Raw genomic sequence first — 20,749 nt, 5'->3', positions numbered from 1 at the left:
AGTGGTGGTCTTAGCTAATAAATTCAATAGCCAGGAAACAACACTCCCTATTATACCGGGAAGTGCGGCCGCGGCTTTCTCAGCGAGCTTTCCCAGTGCTGAACCTAATGCTTTTAAATGTTTTTTTATCCACTCTTTTATACCATTTTTATCACTAGGAGGTGTGGGCGGTGTACTACCACCTGTACTGCCACCAGTTAACACGAGAGTCAAAGTCGATATAATAAAGCCCAACACGGTTAAAATACTGGCAATTGTTATTCCCTGTTCTCTGAACAATGTTTTAATTTTATCGATCAGTGTACTGTCATCGTTGAGGACTTGATCTAGTTTCTCGAATTCGACTGATTTGCGAACGAAGTGCCTTTCTATTACTGGAAGCAGCCTCAATGCGGGCCGATTTTTCCTCTTGTAAGTTACGTAATCTTTCCGCTACGCGGCGTCTACTGAACTCATCGCCCGCCTGTTCAAGTTTTGTTTTCTCGTAATCTATATGCTTGTCGATTTCGGATATCTTGGCTATATTATTTATGAGTTCTCCCCGCATTGTTCGCATTGCCTTGTCAAGACCTAGTAATTCCCTAATACTAAACCCCAAGGATGGTGGTACCTGTAACTGAGGATCATCAATGGTGGTCAAGATTTCTCCGAGTCCGTTCGAGGCCACCATCGAGGAAGCTTCCAAATCATCTGTATTATTGAGTTCAGTACGCACAGTCTTAAGAACCTTAGTAGTCTTCGCGGGAAGTTTTCCTTGGTGGTTCACAAAACATAATTTATCACGAACAGTGTTGATGCCGTGTTTAGTGTATATCGTTGTCAAGGCTAGGGGATTACGAGTACGAGAATTAATAAGATTAATATGCGGAGAGTCACGCAGTCGCAATACCCCATCCCTATCTATCGTAAACTTTGAATAGTCACGACCAATAGGACTATCATGTTTAAACCAATCGTAATAATCATCAACGGTTGATTTTAAAAGTTCATCCATAAGATTCGGGCCAACAAAGCTGGTTTCATCAGTACCCTCTTCGATGGTAATAGTATCAGTTATGGTATCTAGATCAAAGTCATTAATATCAAAATTAGTCATTTTTATATTAAACATAGGGTACATGTTTTCAATATAACAATGTCTTCGCAATACGGATGCAAGTTAAACCCACAACGTAGACTTCGGGATCCATTAGGGGTCAAAGCAATTCGTCAGTCTGTAACTATAACTAATAACCCTAGTACCATCGATCAGAATCAAACGCTTCTGGTTCGCTTTCCTAATCACGGCGCACACGATGTGTTAGTTCCGGGAACTGTCCGACTAGCATTTACGATTGGTTTGACTTCTACCGACGTTAACAGGGAGCCCGTTCAGAACATAGGTTGTGCTATCGTTAAGAAAATCGCGATTAAAATTAGCGGTAATGAAGTTTTGAGTATCGATGATAGCGATGTATACTATTGTTACATGGATCTCTGGAGAACGGATAAAGAGCAGGAAAACTTACAGTACCAAGGTATTTGTAATAAGAACACATTGAGACTGCGCGTGGGCACTGAAAATGGTGTTGATACCAACGAAAAAGATAAGGCCGTTGCCGACGCATTAGGTAACCGATTCTATGTTCCCCTAGACTTTGAATTAATAGATTCCCACATGCCCTTTTATCAAGCATCCCTAGGCGATAGGTTAGAATACGAACTCACTTTTAATGACTACGGTAGAGTAATCAGAGCTGCTGAAGATGCTAGCTATTCCATTGACAATATCTCGCTGGAGTACGATATGATAACGGATCCCGAATTAGCTAGACAAATTCGTAACCATTATTCAAGAAGTTTAGCCATTTTGTACCATCGCGTGCTGCCACACCGAAAGATCATGAGGGACAGAAAAGATATGATGTGGAATATCAATCTAAACGTCCCCACGAGGTCGTTGAAGGGTATTTTAATGTTGTTCGAGGACCCCTCCGATGCGTTTAAAAGAAATACCGAGAAGTTCTACAATCCCAAGATTACAAAAGTAGAATTGACTATCAAGGGCGTTCCTAATCAACTATATAGCCAAGGAATGCTAGCGTATCACCAGTGGGATGAGATTAAAAAACTTCCTTCTATAAAACGTTCCCCGGAAGTTAACGTGGTCGTGAAAGATCTGTCTCTCGGGAGTGTATCGATGGGTGAATACCTCACCACGAAGTAGGCGCTATGTCTCGACATGCGAACAACGGACGATGACCAACTACACAGCAGTGGGAGGAGAATAGAAAATGCTAGCGAGGGTGCCACCATACAGATAACGAAGCTCCAGGAATCAGCTGGTAAATTAAACATATATTTGTACATGATTATGGATGCGCAACTTAATATACAGAATGGGAGATTCGTGCAAGCAATCTATTAATAATCTTTTACCTAAAGATCCGCACTGCCTATCATATGTGGGCAAATGGGTTGTGGAAAAACAGCTTTTATTCTAGATATTTTACAAAGTCATTATCGGGACGTTTTCGATCATATTATTATTCTGTGCCCGACTATAAGCTTTAATAAAACATACTTATCGAGAGATTGGGTAATGAATGATGACGTACAGAGTCAATCCGGGCGATCGTTTACAAGACTGTCTCCAAGTTTGTCACGAAAAATACAAAGGAGAATCAACCCTTTTCGTAATAGACGACTGCAGCGCGAGTAAAGAATTAACAAAAAAGAAAGATATGCTTTCGTATTTAGCATTCTCCGGACGGCATACTCAACATAGCGTTTGGGTACTTACTCAAAAATACAACTCTGTCCTGAAAGATCTCAGAGAGCAGACCAAATGGGTAGCGCTGTTTCTTTGCAAAGATCGAGATTCATTCGAGGAATGTTTACGCGAAAATGATGTAATTTATACCAAGCTCGAACGTGATAAAGTCAGAAAACTGTTATCGGCAACGAAGCACTGTAAACTCATATTAAAAACCGATCAACCAGCTGCTTATGCAATTGCTTAGCAAAATGTAGCAAAATTATAGCAAATATAGCAAAAATATGGCAAAAATGTAGCAAAATTATAGCAAAATTTAACATTAGCGGTTAATAGGACATAAAATGTGGTTCAAAATCCTCATTCTTTCGCAACAGGTCATTATTACGGGATGTATTGGATATGCCATATTATATTATGTTAGACTTAAATATCTCCTTAGGTATTACATTATGGAATGCGACGAACTCATCGAACAAATGCTCAAAGAATCTGATGCAGATCAAAATGTAGATAAATCTTTAGATAAACATAGAGAAAGACTCGCGGCTTTGGTAGCCGGTGGAAAATGTTCCCAATATTTGATAACATGACCGACGAAGAGATTAAAAAACTGTACGCGCGTTACGAGTTTAGACTTGGAGCTACCATGACTAAAACGATAGGTTCGGCTATGTTACAACTATACACAGTCGTAGCTAGTACGTTTCTCCCTATCCCGGCAGAACATCGCGTGTATTTATGCAAATCTCTCGAGAAAGACCCATTCATCGAACACGCTGTAAGCTCAGTGAGCTGTGAGTTTTATCATAGATACAGAATGTTCTTAGCTCCACTCACCACAGCTTTAATAACGGCTAGGTATTGTCAATTTAAACATACGTGCCCACTTAATAATATAAATGGAGACTCAACAGATTGCGGAAACACAATCACAACAGGTGACACCACAACAGATTGTGAACGAGGATGCACAACCACAACAGATTGCGGAACAACAAGTGAATGAGGAACCACCACCAGTGAATGAGAAAATACTAAAAGCCAGAGTGACAAAGAACCCCAAAAAAATAGCCGCAGGAAGAAAGGGAGGACTGGCGCGCAAAGCGAAATTAATAAATAATTCAAATATTTATCTGATTAAAACATGGGCACTAGTAGGAGTTGTTGGTATAGCGGCCGTATGGTTCTTTTATAAGACCGGAGAAGAGAAAACATCACCCCCAATACAACAACAAGTTCAATTAGAGGTTAGCCCCCATATAATGCTATAAGAAGCATGACTACTCCAGCTACAGACGGTAAAATGTTGGTAAACGCAACGTATCATTCAGCAGTGGTCACCGGCTTGGCCATTGGCTATGCTCGTATGGCTAAAATGATTACTAAAGCCACACCTCCCAAGCTAGATTTTAATAGTTTTTACATCGGTATGATGGTTCTGGATATTGGATTGGCTATGGAAACGAAGGATATGCTCATCAAACAAGGGCTTATCCCGGAAGACATAATGAAGTAATTAAACATTTGATTATTTTATATTATTGAAGATGGCAACAATTGCGATGATGGTCGGTGGAGCTATTGTTAATGCTCTAGCTTTTTCGGGGAGTAATTATTTATTTTCTAGTATGAGGGAATCAAACGCTAAAGAAGTTGAAGAGGAGCGTAAACGACATAACGAAGCAATGGAACAACTCCAAGCAGCTCAGTCACAATATACACGGCAGAGAATGAAGAGATTAGACTTTATTCATGAAAAACTGCTTAAGGAAGGACATTCAATTCAAACGTTTAAGGATGTCGAATCTGCCATGCACGAATACTTCCTCGTTTATGGGAAAAAACTCGACCCAATACCGAGACAAACAATGAGTCAGTTTTATACACCGTCAGAGGAACAAAAGAACCGCGAGGTCACATTTGTGATTATGGGATTGACTGCTGTATTGATTTTCAGCTATACAATTACGCATAAATAACCACAGCTGTGGCTATACATAAACCATGACCTAGTTAGCTAATCTATAAATAGCCTAATCAATAGTGTAGATGTGATTTGCATTTAGACAAATGATATGATAGATGTATAACCATCAATAATTGCAAATTTACACTCATGGGTAAGAAGACTCTATGTAACCGACGCTGTGTTGATATTTACTGCGGCATACACAATTATTACATCAGGCGCGGAAACATAAACTATACGTGTTCAGTATGCGGGATAGGGGTCAAAGGTCGTTATTGTTTATGTAAGGAACACGGTGCTGATAAGGTCAGGAACCAGATTATTTATGCTAGGAAGAGAGATTACATCAATGAGAGGAATAGGTTGGGGAGAATACGTATTTAGATATATGAAAACAACCAATTAGTCATTTGACTCATTTTGCATATACCATTCAACCACAATGGTTTTTGTCAGAGAGTTAAAAGCTATGGCAGAGCAACGTGGTCTACGTGGATATTCTCAAATGAGAAAAGCTGAATTGATTACCTTACTCGGTTTGGAATACAACAAACCCCAGACTGTTAGAGAACTCAAAGCTCGAGCGAGAAACAGTGGGCTGAGAGGTTATTCTCGAATGAGAAGAGCTGAATTGATCGCTTTACTAGATAATATTGATGATGATGAGAATAAACAACAAGAATTAATATTTGTACCCATATCTGCCGGCATTGGTAAATATCTAAGAGGTTGGAAGATGGATATTAATTCCAACATGGATGTTAACGATATTAAGCCCATCATATCGAGTAAAATTAACGAGGAATTAGATGATTTACATAGTATAAAATACCAGCTGACAATTAAAATGTTATTGAGTAAAAGTAACACAGATGATAGCGTCGAATATACCGAACCATATTTCCGTAGTATCAAGAAGTTATAACCGAATCCGATACTATAAACGCATCATTAGATACATCAATTCAGAGGATACAGGAAACTTTAAAACGCTGGACTAATAGAGGTTTGGGTTGGGGTGTGGATAAAATCGATAGTTTATATTTAGATATAGCAAATTATATGCCCTTCAAAGGTGGATCTTATATAGATTTACCCCCGTATTATAAGATGAAAAAAAGCCATAATTAACGTAAAAAATAAATCACATGACTGTTTAAGAATGATGATAAGATCTGCATTGTTCCCCGTAGACAAGCATCCAGACAGACCTTCTACCTATCCCCCAAACGATGGACTCAACTTCAATGGTATAGACGAACCTACACCAATATCACAAATTGATAAGGTGGAAAAGCAAAATAATTTAGCTATAAATGTTTTCGGACATTCTAAAGGAATTGTTGTACACAGGATAAGCTCCGCTCCGGAACATATCCCCAGAATCAATTCATTTTTGATCGAAAAAGATGGTAAATATCATTATACGTGGATAAAGAGTTTAAACAGGGTGCTATACGATCAAACAAAACATAAGGAAAAGAAATATTTCTGCAAAAGATGCCTACATGGGTACAGCAGACAAGATCTATTAGAAGAGCAAATGCCAGTACCGTACGTAATTTACGCCGACTTCGAAGCGCTTATCAAACCCATAGAAAATACCAACCGTAGCAATCAAGATAGTAGTTTTACGTACAAAACTCAAGAACATATTCCTTGTGGGTTTGGATATATAGTTGTAAGGTATGATGGGAAAACAAACACTCCCGTGATTTACAGAGGTCCAGATGCAGCGGGAAAATTCCTAGAATATCTACAAAACGAAGAGAGAATAATCAGGGAAAAATTATCGTGTAAGAAACCCATGTGTATGACGAGGGATGATTGGAGGGCCCACAAGAAGTCAACTAGTTGTCATGTTTGTAATAAACCCCTGGATGGGGATTCCGTAAGAGATCATTGCCACGTCACGGGAAATTATCAGGGAGCCGCGCATAACGAGTGTAACTTGAAACTAAAAATGAATTCTCAAACAATACCCATCCCCGTTGTGTTTCATAACCTTAGGGGATACGATTCACATCTCATTATGCAAGCTATCTCAAAGACCGACGGCGGTTTAACGTGCATTCCTAATAATATGGAAAAATACATATCATTCTCATTGACTAAACCTATACATTATAGGGGCAAGGATGGGAAATCTAGAATAAAGCAAAGTAATGGGCTTAGATTCATAGACTCCGTACAGTTTCTGTTATCTTCCCTGGACAATTTAGCTAATGCGAACAATCCCGATGACTTCGCAATAACAAATCAATATACAGATAAGATAACTCGTCATTTGTTGCTGAGAAAAGGTGTATATCCTTACGAATATATGGATGATTGGTCTAGATTCGAAGAAATTGAATTACCACCCCTCGAATCATTCTATAGTAACTTAACAGAATCTAAAATAACATATGCTGATTATGAACATGCTCTGACGGTGTGGGATAAATTAGGTTGTAAGAATTTAGGTGATTATCACGATCTGTACTTAAAAACCGATGTACTGTTACTCGCCGATATATTCGAGATATTTAGAAAGACATGTTTAAAACAATACGGCTTGGACCCGGCATGGTACTATTCCAGTCCCGGACTATCGTGGGATGCATTGTTGGAGAAGACCGGTGTAGAACTAAAATTACTCACCGATTACGATATGCACTTGTTTATTGAGAAAGGATTAAGAGGGGGTATATCGATGAGTGCGAAAAGGTATTCTAAGGCTAATAATAAATTAGTGGAAGGATACGATCCAATAAACCCGACACCCACATATTATATCTCAACACTAACAATTTGTACGGATGGGCTATGAGTCAACCTTTACCCACGGGTGGTTTTGAGTGGGTCGATGTGAAAGATATCTATAATATCGATGCGAATAAAAGGTACATACTAGAAGTTGACTTGGAATATCCAAGTTCGTTACATAAAGACCATAACAGTTATCCGCTAGCTCCCGAAAGATTAATGGTTAATAAAGATTGGATGTCGGAATATCAACGCTCCTTGATGGGTAATAGTAGGTTAGCTAACGAAGAAAAACTCGTACCAAATTTGATGGATAAGACAAAATATATAGTTCACTACAGAAATCTCCAGTTGTATCTATCGTTAGGTATGAAACTTAAGAAAATACACAGAGTTCTAATGTTTGATCAAAGCCCTTGGGTGGAGCCCTATATAAGGTTGAACACAGATTTAAGAAAGATGATGTTAAATTAGTCAGATCTAATGAGGAAGAAAGACTCAGGAAACTTATAGCCAGTCCGGCTTTTAACAGAAGCAAGATATTCGATAACGACTTAGCCGCGTTGCATATGCAGAAGAGTAATATAAAATTCAACAGACCGGTGTACGTCGGTATGAGTATTCTTGACTTGTCAAAACACTTAATGTATGACTTTTATTACAACGAACTTAAGAAACAATACGGTGATAGATGCGAGGTGTTATATACCGACACAGATTCTTGGTTGATGGAAATACAAACCGAGGATGTGTATAAAGATATCGCCGAAAAAATAGATATGTACGACATGATCGATTACCCAAAAAATAATCCACTGCACAGCGTAGTAAATAAAAAGGTATTAGGTAAGATGAAGGATGAATATGATGGGACCCCTATAGCGGAGTATGTGGGATTAAGATCTAAGATGTATTCTATAAAAAAGTCTGATAATGGAGAGATAAGAAAAGCTAAGGGTGTTAAAAAGTATGTGGTAAAAAAGCATATCAAACACGAACAGTATAAAGAATCATTATTCAACGGTAGAACGTTCAAACACGAGATGAACTCTTTAAGAAGTATGGATTAAGAATGAACAAGACATCATTATCCCCCTTAGATACAAAGAGATGGATTGATAATGATTGTGTAACTACCTATGCTTATGGTTATGGTGGTAATACTGTACCGTCGGGAACTATGAACAATTCTTCTCGTACAAATGCCCTACCCGGTCCATCTTGAAGATAATAAAGAATAGGCTCTCCTTCTTTCATAACCAATCGACTAATGTTATATGTCTTAAGGGACCATATGGGATCGGTTGCACGACGTAGGCCTCCCTCGAGTTCACCGTGCTGGTATAAATATCTTACCCTTACTCTATCCGGAAGTTTTCGTTCTTTGCCTCTCCTCGGTGCTGAAGATTCGGAAGTCACGGATTTCATTTTAATCGCATCAGATGGTTTCTCCCCGATTAATCTCGTTACTTCATTATTCAGCGCTGATACAACGGCTGATAATCGTGTCACCTATTCGGTTGATCTCAATCGCTCCGATTTCATTTCGATCCCATACTGATAACCAAACAAACGTTCCGCTAATGTCCTGTTAAATCTTTCGACGATAGCTTGACTGCGGTGGGCCTTTCTTTCACCACGGACGATTTTGACATCGTGCTGTGTTAACAGTTTAGTTATCGATCCCATAAACTCGCGACCGGGATCTACTTGAAATAGCTTAGGCCATTTTAGCGGTCCACGTTTATATATGCGACTCAGTGCATTAGCTACTTCTGTTGAATCTTTCGAGGTTAATGGCTCTGCCTCTTTGTATCGACTTGCCACATCCACTACTGTTAAAGCGTATTTATACGTTTTGCGTTTTACCTTATCGTGGGGAAGAAACAAGAGGTCAGCCTAAAGAACTTCATTCGTTGTAAAAATATCAAACTTCTTCCTCGTTATATAACGCGGTGCCGGTAAATATGCCACAACGCTTGTTTCTTTAACCAATCCTTGGCCACATCTTTAGATACCGTAGCCGCGGTGGCTAATTTTTGTATTGCTCCTATACGTTTCCAATATCCTCGTGGGCTATAGTAAATTTTATTCATTATTAATTAATATTGATGTTTCGTTTAATACAACTCATGACTATCGTTGAATCGCATAATCATTTTGGCATAAAAAATTCCATCTGTAGTAGCAGTATAGGTAATAAATCCGGCTCCAGTGGAAGTGGTCCATTACCTATACTACTAAACCGAATCTCGCACAATAGCCAGGTATTCAATGCGTGTCCAGGGACCTACTTTCTTGTGGGTTGCTAGCGGAATGTCAACCCTCTTGAAAAAATGCAGAAGTGTGTCCATGGTGGTTTGAGCAGGGTAAGTTTGTGAATCCACAGTCAAGAATTCATCAAATAGGTGCAGCATGAAAGAAACATTGTAGTTTGTGGTGAAAATCCAAACAAGTGCCAAGATAGTGTATCTCAGATGGCCGGACTAGACTGGCATCCAAATGCCAACCTTTTGTAGAAATAGTAGGACTCGTTCCATTTGAAGCCAAAATATTACCAGAAGTTAGGATGCACTGGGATCTGTTTAAACCCATCAGTAATATCATTGTAATAGCCTGATCGATAGTGACGTATGTAAGAGAGCAGGACTCTTTGTCAATGAGCTGATTGATGCTTGGTGTCTCATCCTTGTCGTGAGGGGCTGACAGGTCCAGTATTAAACGTTTCTTTTTGCTGAATTTCCCGATAGCTAAGCCAAGAGGGTTCACTTGGTAAGGGCTGACAGTGTACGTCCAAACTACATAACCCAGAGTGAGTTCTTGTTGAATGAGTTCGGACACTGCCAAAGCATCGTTTCTAGCACTTAGGTTGTTAGGACATTCTAGGGAAGTAACAGGCACTGGAGTAACTAAAGGATCAAACCTGTATACAATCCATTGATCAAATATTGCACAAAGTTTCTGTCGGGATGTAGGGAAAGTTGATTCTCCAATGCAGGCACATTTATTGGTGTATTGATGGCACAATCTGAGGAGAGTCATTGTTTCTTGTCGTTCTTCTTTCCCTGAAGGTTTGGGCAATCGTGCTTGCCGTGGTGTTTATCCTGACAAATTAGGCAGGCATGGACATAATAGCAATTTGACCTCTGACATACCTGGTCATTAAAGTTACTGCATAGTTCTTTCCTTGGATTCTGATTCTTTGTCGACCAGGTTATGGCGCTGATTTGTGTTGGTGGGACTACTTGCTACACTTGGGCACATGTCTGTGGCATGCGTCACACTGTGGCATACAGCACAAGCTCTGGCTCTAAGACCAGACGTACACAGACTCCATAAATCAGAATCTTTCTCACCCCAATGAACTGGTGTTCCCATTTCTGCATATGCAGCAATTCTTGAAGCCAGCATTTTATGGTAATCATAAAATGCAGTACCACCATAGTGTTTTGCTAAGTACATCACATTTCTCTGATGATTGTCTAAGTCGTCTGACCTCTCTTGATTACCTGCACAAAAGATCCGTTTACATATGCCAAACGCATCTAGGAATTCGGGCAGAGTGAGTGACTTGTTAAGCCTGTGATCATCCTTCGTTTGGAATGTCTGTCCGTTGAATTCGGCAGTTCGGTATTCTCCTGATGTTTGGTAATAGTGGGGCGGTTAAGGCTGGATTTTAGTCATAATTGTGCACTTTGGGTTAAAAGCACAAAACTTGGCACACTTATACATTGAAACATTCCGAACATTTCTGGATATGGATCCACCGCAGCAGCGCCACCTGGTGGTAGAAAAACCAAGATGGATGCCCAAATGGTTAAAATCTCTTATGACGTCAAATTATATTCAACGTATCATCATTATTTTGTCAATTTTAGTCATTTATATAAAATTAATTGAGTAAATGTTGTATATAATTCAAATCTAAAATGCAGCGCCCACTGGTGGCGAAGAAAATCCAAGATGGCCGCCAAAATGACTTAATCTTCAAAATATGTCAAATGTTTGTCCACAATATCAGTATCATTTGCTCATTGCAATCATTTCAATCAAATATGCCTTCAAAACAATTCCAAGTAATGCTTTACTGAATGTATAAGCTTTTGATACTAAAATTCATTCATTTGAAGCAAGATCTGTATTCCGTAAGGCAGATCTGGGGAATATATTGGACTGCATGAACTTGGTTAAAATTCGGTAACTGAACTTGGAATGTGATAAAAATATTGGACCAGCATGGAAACATGCCTTTTTGATTCTGAATCATTAAGGCTAACTAAACGAGCAACACTTATCCACAGACGTGATTTAAGGTTGAAACAAACTTTCAGAGGAACATTTCCTTCTAACTTCCATAAACAGTATGTACCTGCCTCATTGAAAGCTCTAGTCAGTATGAAATTTGTAGGACCAGGTATGAAAAAAACTATGGTAAACTACACTTATAACGAACTCAAAGGGACCACTAATTTGAGTTCGTTGTAACCGTAGTTCGTTATAAACATATATACACCATATATACAGCAAATGGCTTGGACCACAAAAACAGTTCCGCCAGTTCGTTATAAGCGTGTTCATTATAAACATAGTTTACTGTATCTCAGAACATCTTGTCTTCAAAGTGTGAAATCTCGGTGCACCAGCTCATCAACACAAAGACACCACTGAGACCAAGAAATACAAGTCCCAGGTTACTTGGTATTAAACAAGAAAACGTGATCTTGTTGACACATTTCAAAATATGGTGTATTTGAACAGATATAGCACAGTTTGTGGTGTTTATGAAGACGAAGGTGTGGTATACCCACCAACATTCTCAAAAGATAACATCTATCATAATCCCTGCTCTACAACAGCAACATATCCACTTCATGGTACCAACGTTTCACCATTGCAGCAGCGTTCAAAAGCTGAAGAGGAAGGAACATCACATGTTGTTCTTTTGGCTGAAGAATGCACACAAACAAGGAAACCCATTTCCAAACAGCCCATAGTATATACTCATGTACCCCTTTCCTGTTTTAGCAAGATGGGTAATTATGTGCCTCAATTAAAATTACCTAACCCCCAGGATGTAGATAGTGTTAACACAATGCCTGACCATGAGTAAAACTGGTCATATCACATGAAGGAAGTATTGGGAAAATAAGACAAACATAGCCTCCAAAAACAATTGCCCATATGCCAATGTTCTAGAATGTGCACACTCTGTTGCTATGATACAGCATTCAATTAATGTGGTAAAAAAAGGGTATTGAGCATTTGAATCCTGGTCAGATGCATGTGCTTGCCTTGGATGAACCACTATACACAATTGCTAAAACAATCCGGTGGAACTGTCCTGAATTATGTGATAAACTTCCTTATCATGTTTGGTAGATTTGCATATAGAAATAATTGCTTTCAGGATTCTCAGAAACTGTCCCGAAGGAAGTAGATGGAAAACTGCAATTTGTGCTGCTGGAATTGCCTCAGTCAGATTTGCTGATTCTTTCATCATGTGTACCCATCTTACTACAACATCAGACATGTGCGATATAAGGAAACAGAAGCGAACACAGACGATCCTTTCAGAAACTGGTGTGCACTGAAGTAAGCTGCTGAGCCCATTTCACTACTGGCCCCTTGTTCTTGAACAAGAACTTTGTATATTGTGCCTGGTGGGTGCAACTCAAAAAGCAGATTTCCCAAAGTTTGCAGCATCACTTGTCATATTAATGGCTTGCGTTTCACAGATATGTCCCTCTTACAGTAGAGCACAAGCACCGCTGTACCTCGAATATTGTTCCGGTGGATTTGTGACACACTAAACTAAAGACTAAACGGACATTCTCTTGTGTGGCACAAGGTCAGACACATGAACAATTCAATAGCCGTATGAAAGGAGATGGAGGTGCAGTTGGATTGACTGAAACAGCCGAGAGTTTTCTTCTAGAGGCCCACGGAATTCAAAGACATTGTCACTATTTCCTGCCTTCACCGGTTCATATGCTTGGGATACGTGTCAAGTATTTCCTGAAGTCACCAATGCTTTCCCATCATCAGCAGATATCTCTGACAACACAATGCAGATTCTTGAGCGGTTTGTCGTTCTCACTGGTTTATTTGGAAGGTCAATGAAAGGCAAAATCTCTGTTCATGAAGATCTCAGACAATTGACATTTCAACCCAAAGAGGCAGCACTGAGACAGCACCAACGCATATTTGGGGATAGGTGCTTGACAAACGTCCCACACTACAGAATCTTGTAGCCATGTGTTAACGTTGCCTGCCTGTACAGTACTATGTGATACTTTGAAGGAAAGAGTTCACTGTAAGTGAATTATAGAACCGTAAACACATACATTGAACCGATATTCCTGGTCCTACTTAAGTAGGAAGTAAGTCATTGTCATAGGTTCATGGCAATAATGTCAATAATACCTTTACATACATTTACATAGATATGAATCCATTCCCAGATGAATGATTTTGGGGTGATCTAATATAAACTGGGTGGAACCTCTCCCAGACCATTTATAAATTAATATGCCGAGAATAGATCATAGACAATACATATTAATTGATACAATGTCATTTAAAATGTTTCATCATATCAAAACTTATCAACTTATCCTTAGTTCAAAAATATCAAATGATATCTATATCTGCTGTAGAAATAGACAATTTCTGAAAACTAAAACATATTGGAGGCCATCTTTGATTTTCGTCATCACCAGGGGGCGCTGCATACCAGATTTGAATTATATACAGGATTGTTGTGATTACTCCTAAATACATAACAATGATAATTTGTATAAATTGGCCAGATAACTATGATGTGTTGAGTACAGATTGATATCATTAGAGATTTCAGCCATGCTGGTGGCCATCTTGGATTTTCTACCACCAGGGGGCGCTGCAAACTAGATTTGAATTATATACAGCTCTGCTGCAATTCATTCCGTATGCATTAGAATAGATATATGTATAAATGGATCAGATAAGTATGATATATTGAGTATATATTGATACCATTAGAGAGTTCAGCCATGTTGGCGGCCATCTTGGACTTTCATCACCACCAGGGGGTGCTGCATACTAGGTTTGAATTATATACAGGATTGTTGTGATTACTCCTAAATACATTACAATGATAATTTGTATAAATTGGCCAGATAGCTATGATGTGTTGAGTACAGATTGATATCATTAGAGATTTTAGCCATGCTGGTGGCCATCTTGGATTTTCTACCACCAGGGAGCGCTGCAAACTATATTTGAATGCAGGCTGCATGGTGTTGTCTTGACGTGTGGCATCACATTGCTTATCCTTGTCGACAGTGTAAACAAGGTCTTTTAGTTCCTGTAACTCTCGCCGGATGCCAAGCAGATCAACGGAAGGAGAAGATGGCGGAAGCTGCTCAGTGCGCATGAATGAATTGCCGTCAGTGAGTGTGGTGTTGTGAAGATCAACAAGTCTGATAGCATCGGAATTTCCAGCTGATAATTTTGCTAAGTCATCAGGACTGACAAGGCAGAGGTGATCAGTTCTTTAAATAGTAAACAGACCAATGCACATGTGCATGAGCATGAGTAATACTGTGTAGGTAGGTAAATAAGTGGTAACTGTTATTAGCTGCACAAACAAAAATATATAATTTACATTTTATGCAATTCCCCGCCACCTCCAACACCTTTAACCTGTGGATAGGGTGAGTTTCCAAGTGTAAGGTTTTCAAAAGCAATGCTCAGAAAAGCAGACGAAATGCAACAAATGGATGCCCCTGTATCTACTAAACAATTTGTTGTTTTTGTGCCAAATGTTGCCTGAATTACACTTTTGGCAAGGGGCGTATCTGAAGACACTGTTGGAATTCACTTTCAGAGTTACTTTCCATTCCAGACTCCATATTTGCCATGACACAATTGCAGCTGAAAACACTGCTCGGGCTTAGGTGATGTATTCAGAACAATATAATCGAAAGGCTAAAGAACCAGAATTCTCGCCAGGTCAAAGAGTTTGGCTTTACTGTCAAAAAGTTGAAAAAGGCCTTTCCAACAAATTAACCAAAAAGTGGTATGGTAGCTATTATATCATCCATACAGGTCCAAATTATACCTACAAACTGCGCCAAAGTTCTGACGACAAAATACACAAACCACTGGTCCATGCCAACCGTCTGAAGCCATATTTTGATCCTGCTGATCGTCCACAGTATCCTCCAGAACCATACCTCAATGACACCAATAACATAGATTCAGGAGTCATGGATGACAATGAGGAACCAGTCAGTGATTCAAGGCCTGACAGCAACAATTCCCCATCAACAAGTTCAACTTACCAGGCTACTGATCAGTCACCTCCACAACAGAAAGGTAAGAAGGTCAATTCCAAAACAAAGGCAGGTACTTCCAGCAACAAGAGTCCGAAGCAAAAGACCCCAACAAAGAAGAAAAACCCTGCTTCAAGTACAACAGAAAAACCTACCAGTCCCACAGCAACAATGAAGGAAAATCATGCCACACCAGGTCCTAGTGCTCCAACCAAGGTAAATGAAAAGGTAAACAAAGGGAAAAGAGGAGTGAATAGCAAGCATCACCAGCCCAAATCCAGAAAACAACCCGACGACAGCCAGGTACAACCTCCAAGTCCAACATCAGGTAATCAAACCAAGGATATCCCTCAGGTTTTCAATCCAGAGGACATCCACTCAATTGTTAGTTCTAAGAGAGCAAATGGCAAAATCTACTACAGAGTGAAATGGAAGGATCCAGAAAGAGGAAACACATGGGAGTATGGCAGCAGCATTCCAGACTCCATTAGGAGAGAATTTCACCTCAAAAGAAGTATGTCAGGAAAACGACGAAAACGTCCACTGAAGAATCATAAGTTTTTCGACAAAAAGGATTCAGCACAAGACAATAAATCAGTCAATGTTCTGTCAGGTAATTCAATGTCAGGGAATGTCCAGCAAACCATGTCCACCAAACCATGCATAGAATTAGATGTCAAACCATATCTGTTTTTTCCAAAACACCAACGAAAAGTAGATCATAAAATAGAAAGAGTTCTGGGCATTGAAATTATTCAAGGAGACTGCTATGTCAAGGTCTCATATAAAGAAAATCCTGATCAATTCACATGCTATTCTGAAAGTGTTCCTCCCCACCTCATACAGCGCTACCTTGATGATAGCTGGAAGGATCTCCGTAAGTGGTGCTGTCTAGAAGATAATCCTCCATATGATCCAGAGGAAGCACCAATTTATAAATCCAAAAGGGGTATTTTTCCACATAATGACTTTGGAAATATCAACACCTTTTTCTACCGTGAATCATATTCGAATTACATAAATTGTGGTACCACTCAACCATACGGTGATCTACTCCCCATATATACCGACAGCTGCCAATTGAACATATTCTTGATCAAAATACAAAATCTCCTGAATAAACGGTGCAAATCACGATACAGCTATTAGCTGTATCTTGTTATGTTTTCTTGTGTCCAGTCCTTTCACTATGGGTCGCCAGTTGAGAACAAATGGCATCAGCCTGATCATCTGAGTTATTTGTATCACAACAAGTTTTGAGCATTGACCTGATCAACCAATCTCAAAAGCGAAGTGAAATGACACAAAGCAAACCATACTGCAAATCGAACCGAAACCGTACCGAAGCGAAGCAAACCCTACTGCGAATCAAACCCAAACCGTACCGAAGCGAAGCAAACCCTACTGCGATTCAAACCCTAACCATACCGAAGCGAAGCAAACCATAATGCAAATCTAACCCAAACCGTACCGAAGCGAAGCATACCCTACTGCAAATCGAACCGAAACCGTACCGAAGCGAAGCAAACCATACTGCAAATCGAACCGAAACCGTACCGAAGCGAAGCAAACCATACTGCAAATCGAACCGAAACCGTACCGAAGCGAAGCAAACCGTACCGAAGCGAAGCAAACCGTACCGAAGCAAAATAAACCAAACCCTATCGCATTGAACCGAAATCAAAGAAAAGGCAAAGCAAATAGTTACGAAAACTAACAAATAATTCTAAAAAGAATATACATAAGTTCTAACATCTTTTGTATACCTTATTTGTGTAATAAAACAATGCAGTTGTTATATGCACATGCACATATACGTATAATGCATCTAATGATTGTATCCAAAAATAGAAGGATATTACCATTTTTTTTTAAAAACAATTCTCATGATATACTTTTGTAATTTGCCGCCAATACATTCTTCCTGGTCATGACACCGTTTAGTAATAATTATGTACTGATCTTTTACATCATAATTATCATATTTGTTTTATTTTCTAGTTATTACAGACAAACTGAGGAAGTAATTATATATGACATATTATTTGAACATGCTAACTCTCTTTTCTTTGTTTCCATGTAAAACCTCCATGGACACAGCTTACTATCTTACAACCCCAATCCAGGATGTGGAACTCAAGGCCTCCTACATCACCCATAAAACCACCAGTACAGAGTGCCAAGACAAGCCAGCTCCAGATCCAGATTCCCTGATGACAGCATTTTTATATTATGTTTTCCTTATATCAAAGAGACTCTATAATAATTATTATTCACTACTACCAGTTTAACTTGATACATTGTCCATCTAAGCCTTCATTATTTTTATTTTTACACGTTTGGGGTCCAAACTTTTTCAGACGGAGGGGAAGTTATCATGGTTAACATTTATACTAAGTTATCTTATAATAATTAGATCTACATCAAGTGCTTTTATGAGTTATCATGGTGTAATATTTATACATCATTTCATATGATTATAGTTTAGCAAGTTATAATTATCATTAGGTAAAATGCATATATAAAATATCAGTAGTGTCAGTTAAAGCTTTTTAGATGGTTGCTAGCCTAAGGTATCAAGATCCCATCTCCCAGACAAAGGATATTTATTTAAGTATATCTGTCATCACCTACCGGGGTATATTAGAATAACATTACTTCAATTAAGACTCATTAAGGATTAGCCCCCATACAAGCTCGTCTATAGGGCATTAAGGATTAGCCCCCATACAAGCTCATCTATAGTGACACCCTAATCTCTTTCAAAACATCCAGTAAACATGTCAACAAGATTAGTGCCAGTCCAACAGGATTAACAGGATTTAGTATTCCCCTCTGTCCAGCCATCCATTTAGCATAGGACACAACCAATCGTGTATCAACCAATCACATTCCTTTCTATTGTTCAAACTTTCATTAAATACATACTGTAGCCAAGTTCTAGTTCTAAAGTATCTAAAGTAGAGATCAAAAGCATTAACAAACGTAAAATCACCCAAAAATGGCATAAGACATACCTAAAAACAAACACACAGATAATCAAAATCCTCAAAAAACCTCTAACCAAACCTAAAATCCTCCATCCATCCAAGAAAATTGATAGAATAATCACCAAACTCCAAACAGGTCACACTAAACTAAACAGTCAACTCTTAAAAATAAAAAAACACGCAACCGGAAAATGCCCACACTGCCCACACCTGGAAACAATAGAACATGCACTCTTACACTGCACGCACTACCAAACCCACCGAGCAACACTCCAAACAAATCTAAAACTAGATAAAGCCATAACCCTAGAATCAATCCTAAATCCACATAACAATATAGAAAAATTTAAAGCACTAGGCTTATACTTAACTAAAACCAATCTAATGATCCGCATCTAAAAACACTCAACCACACCACATAAACAAACAAACACACACCAACTCACTCCCTTAGTACACTACCACACCCCTAGGCATGCATTCCAAATTTCAAAATCTCCAAAACTTATATAAGCAACCACTAAAACCCCCCTCTGGTTGCAACACCTTTATTTTCCCTTCAAAACCACGCTAAATGGCCCGACCGGGCCCGTGTGCGAAATACGCTCCAGTCGGAAAGCGCACGTTAAATCTCCAAACGTAAGTAAGTAAGTAAGTTCTAGCAGAGAAGGGGTTTGACTCTCTTACCAAGCAGACCTCTCTCCCACAGCCCAGAGTGTGTACCGACTCTCTGTGGCACCCTCAGTTATTATCTAAGCATAAATTGTAAATTGTTAATTGTTCTTGTAAATAAAATTGTGATTAGTCTCCTGTGACTCTGGCTCTTTGCTGACTAATTCCCCAAGAAAACCAGCACGTCATTTGGAAGGTATTGTTCACCCAGAACAGTTCCATGATAAGCTGTTGAAAACAAAGTGGAGAATTTGTCAAAACTTGGGGCAAACGTTTGAATTTATAAAGGCCTTGATGGGTGACAAAAGCAGTTTTATCCTTTGAATCTTCATGTAGTGGCACTTGGAAGAAGCCATTAGCAAGGTCTAAAGTTGAGAAGATCTTAGCTTGTGCATTGGCGATGTGATCAACAACATCATCAAAAACAGGAAGAGGTCATGACATTGGTAAAGTGACAGAATTCAACTTTCTGTAGTCACAAACAAACACTGCAAAAAAATCCATCTATACAAGCTTGTATATGCTTTGGAATGATGATATTTCCAAAGCATATACAAGATTGGAATGATGATATATACAAAAATAAACATGTTTGTATATACGACATATACAAAAATATACAAATTTGTATATATGGTGTATCCAAAATTTGTTTTCTCTGTATATATTGGTAAAGGGAGATAATTGTTATGTATTTGTGTATAATTATTTTATATGTGCAAATTGAAGTGTTTTAAGTTGAGCACTGTGTTTCTTTGTATATGTTGGTAAAGGAGGATAATTTCTATGTATTGTTCTATAATTGTTTTGTTTGTGCAAAATAGTACAGTATAGTTACAAAAAACTGATATAGTGGCCTGTAACATTACTGGAATGTTTAATTAGTACTCCACACTGCTAGCAGGAGTACATACTCTCCTTGCAATGATATTGACGGGTAAGCGATTGAGGCGTCGTACTTTTCCTGGCGCAGTGCTTGGTATGTGAGTAGACTTTATGGTCAAATACACAGAGAGGATAAGATGTCGGGGGTGATTGCATTGGCGGTGACTTCTGTTTTGAAAGTGTTGAAATCAATTTGTGATGAGCTTGGATTCGTTTGTACGGGGAGGCCGCGATGTGATTTGTAACATGCTCTCGTGCACATGGCAGATTAGCCAACAGAGTGGATTGCACAGAGGATGAAAACTATTTTATTATTAATTTAAAGTGTTGAATTTTGTTTGTTCTGAGGTGTCGGTTTAATTGTAGGGTATACATTGTTATAATGTCAAATCTAGGCGCAACGCGGAAAATC

Source organism: Haliotis cracherodii, unplaced genomic scaffold, assembly GCF_022045235.1.
Source record: "Haliotis cracherodii isolate W230 unplaced genomic scaffold, xgHalCrac1.p SCAF_2, whole genome shotgun sequence".
Taxonomy (NCBI): Eukaryota; Metazoa; Mollusca; class Gastropoda; order Lepetellida; family Haliotidae; genus Haliotis; species Haliotis cracherodii.
This window is presented reverse-complemented; position numbering follows the sequence as displayed.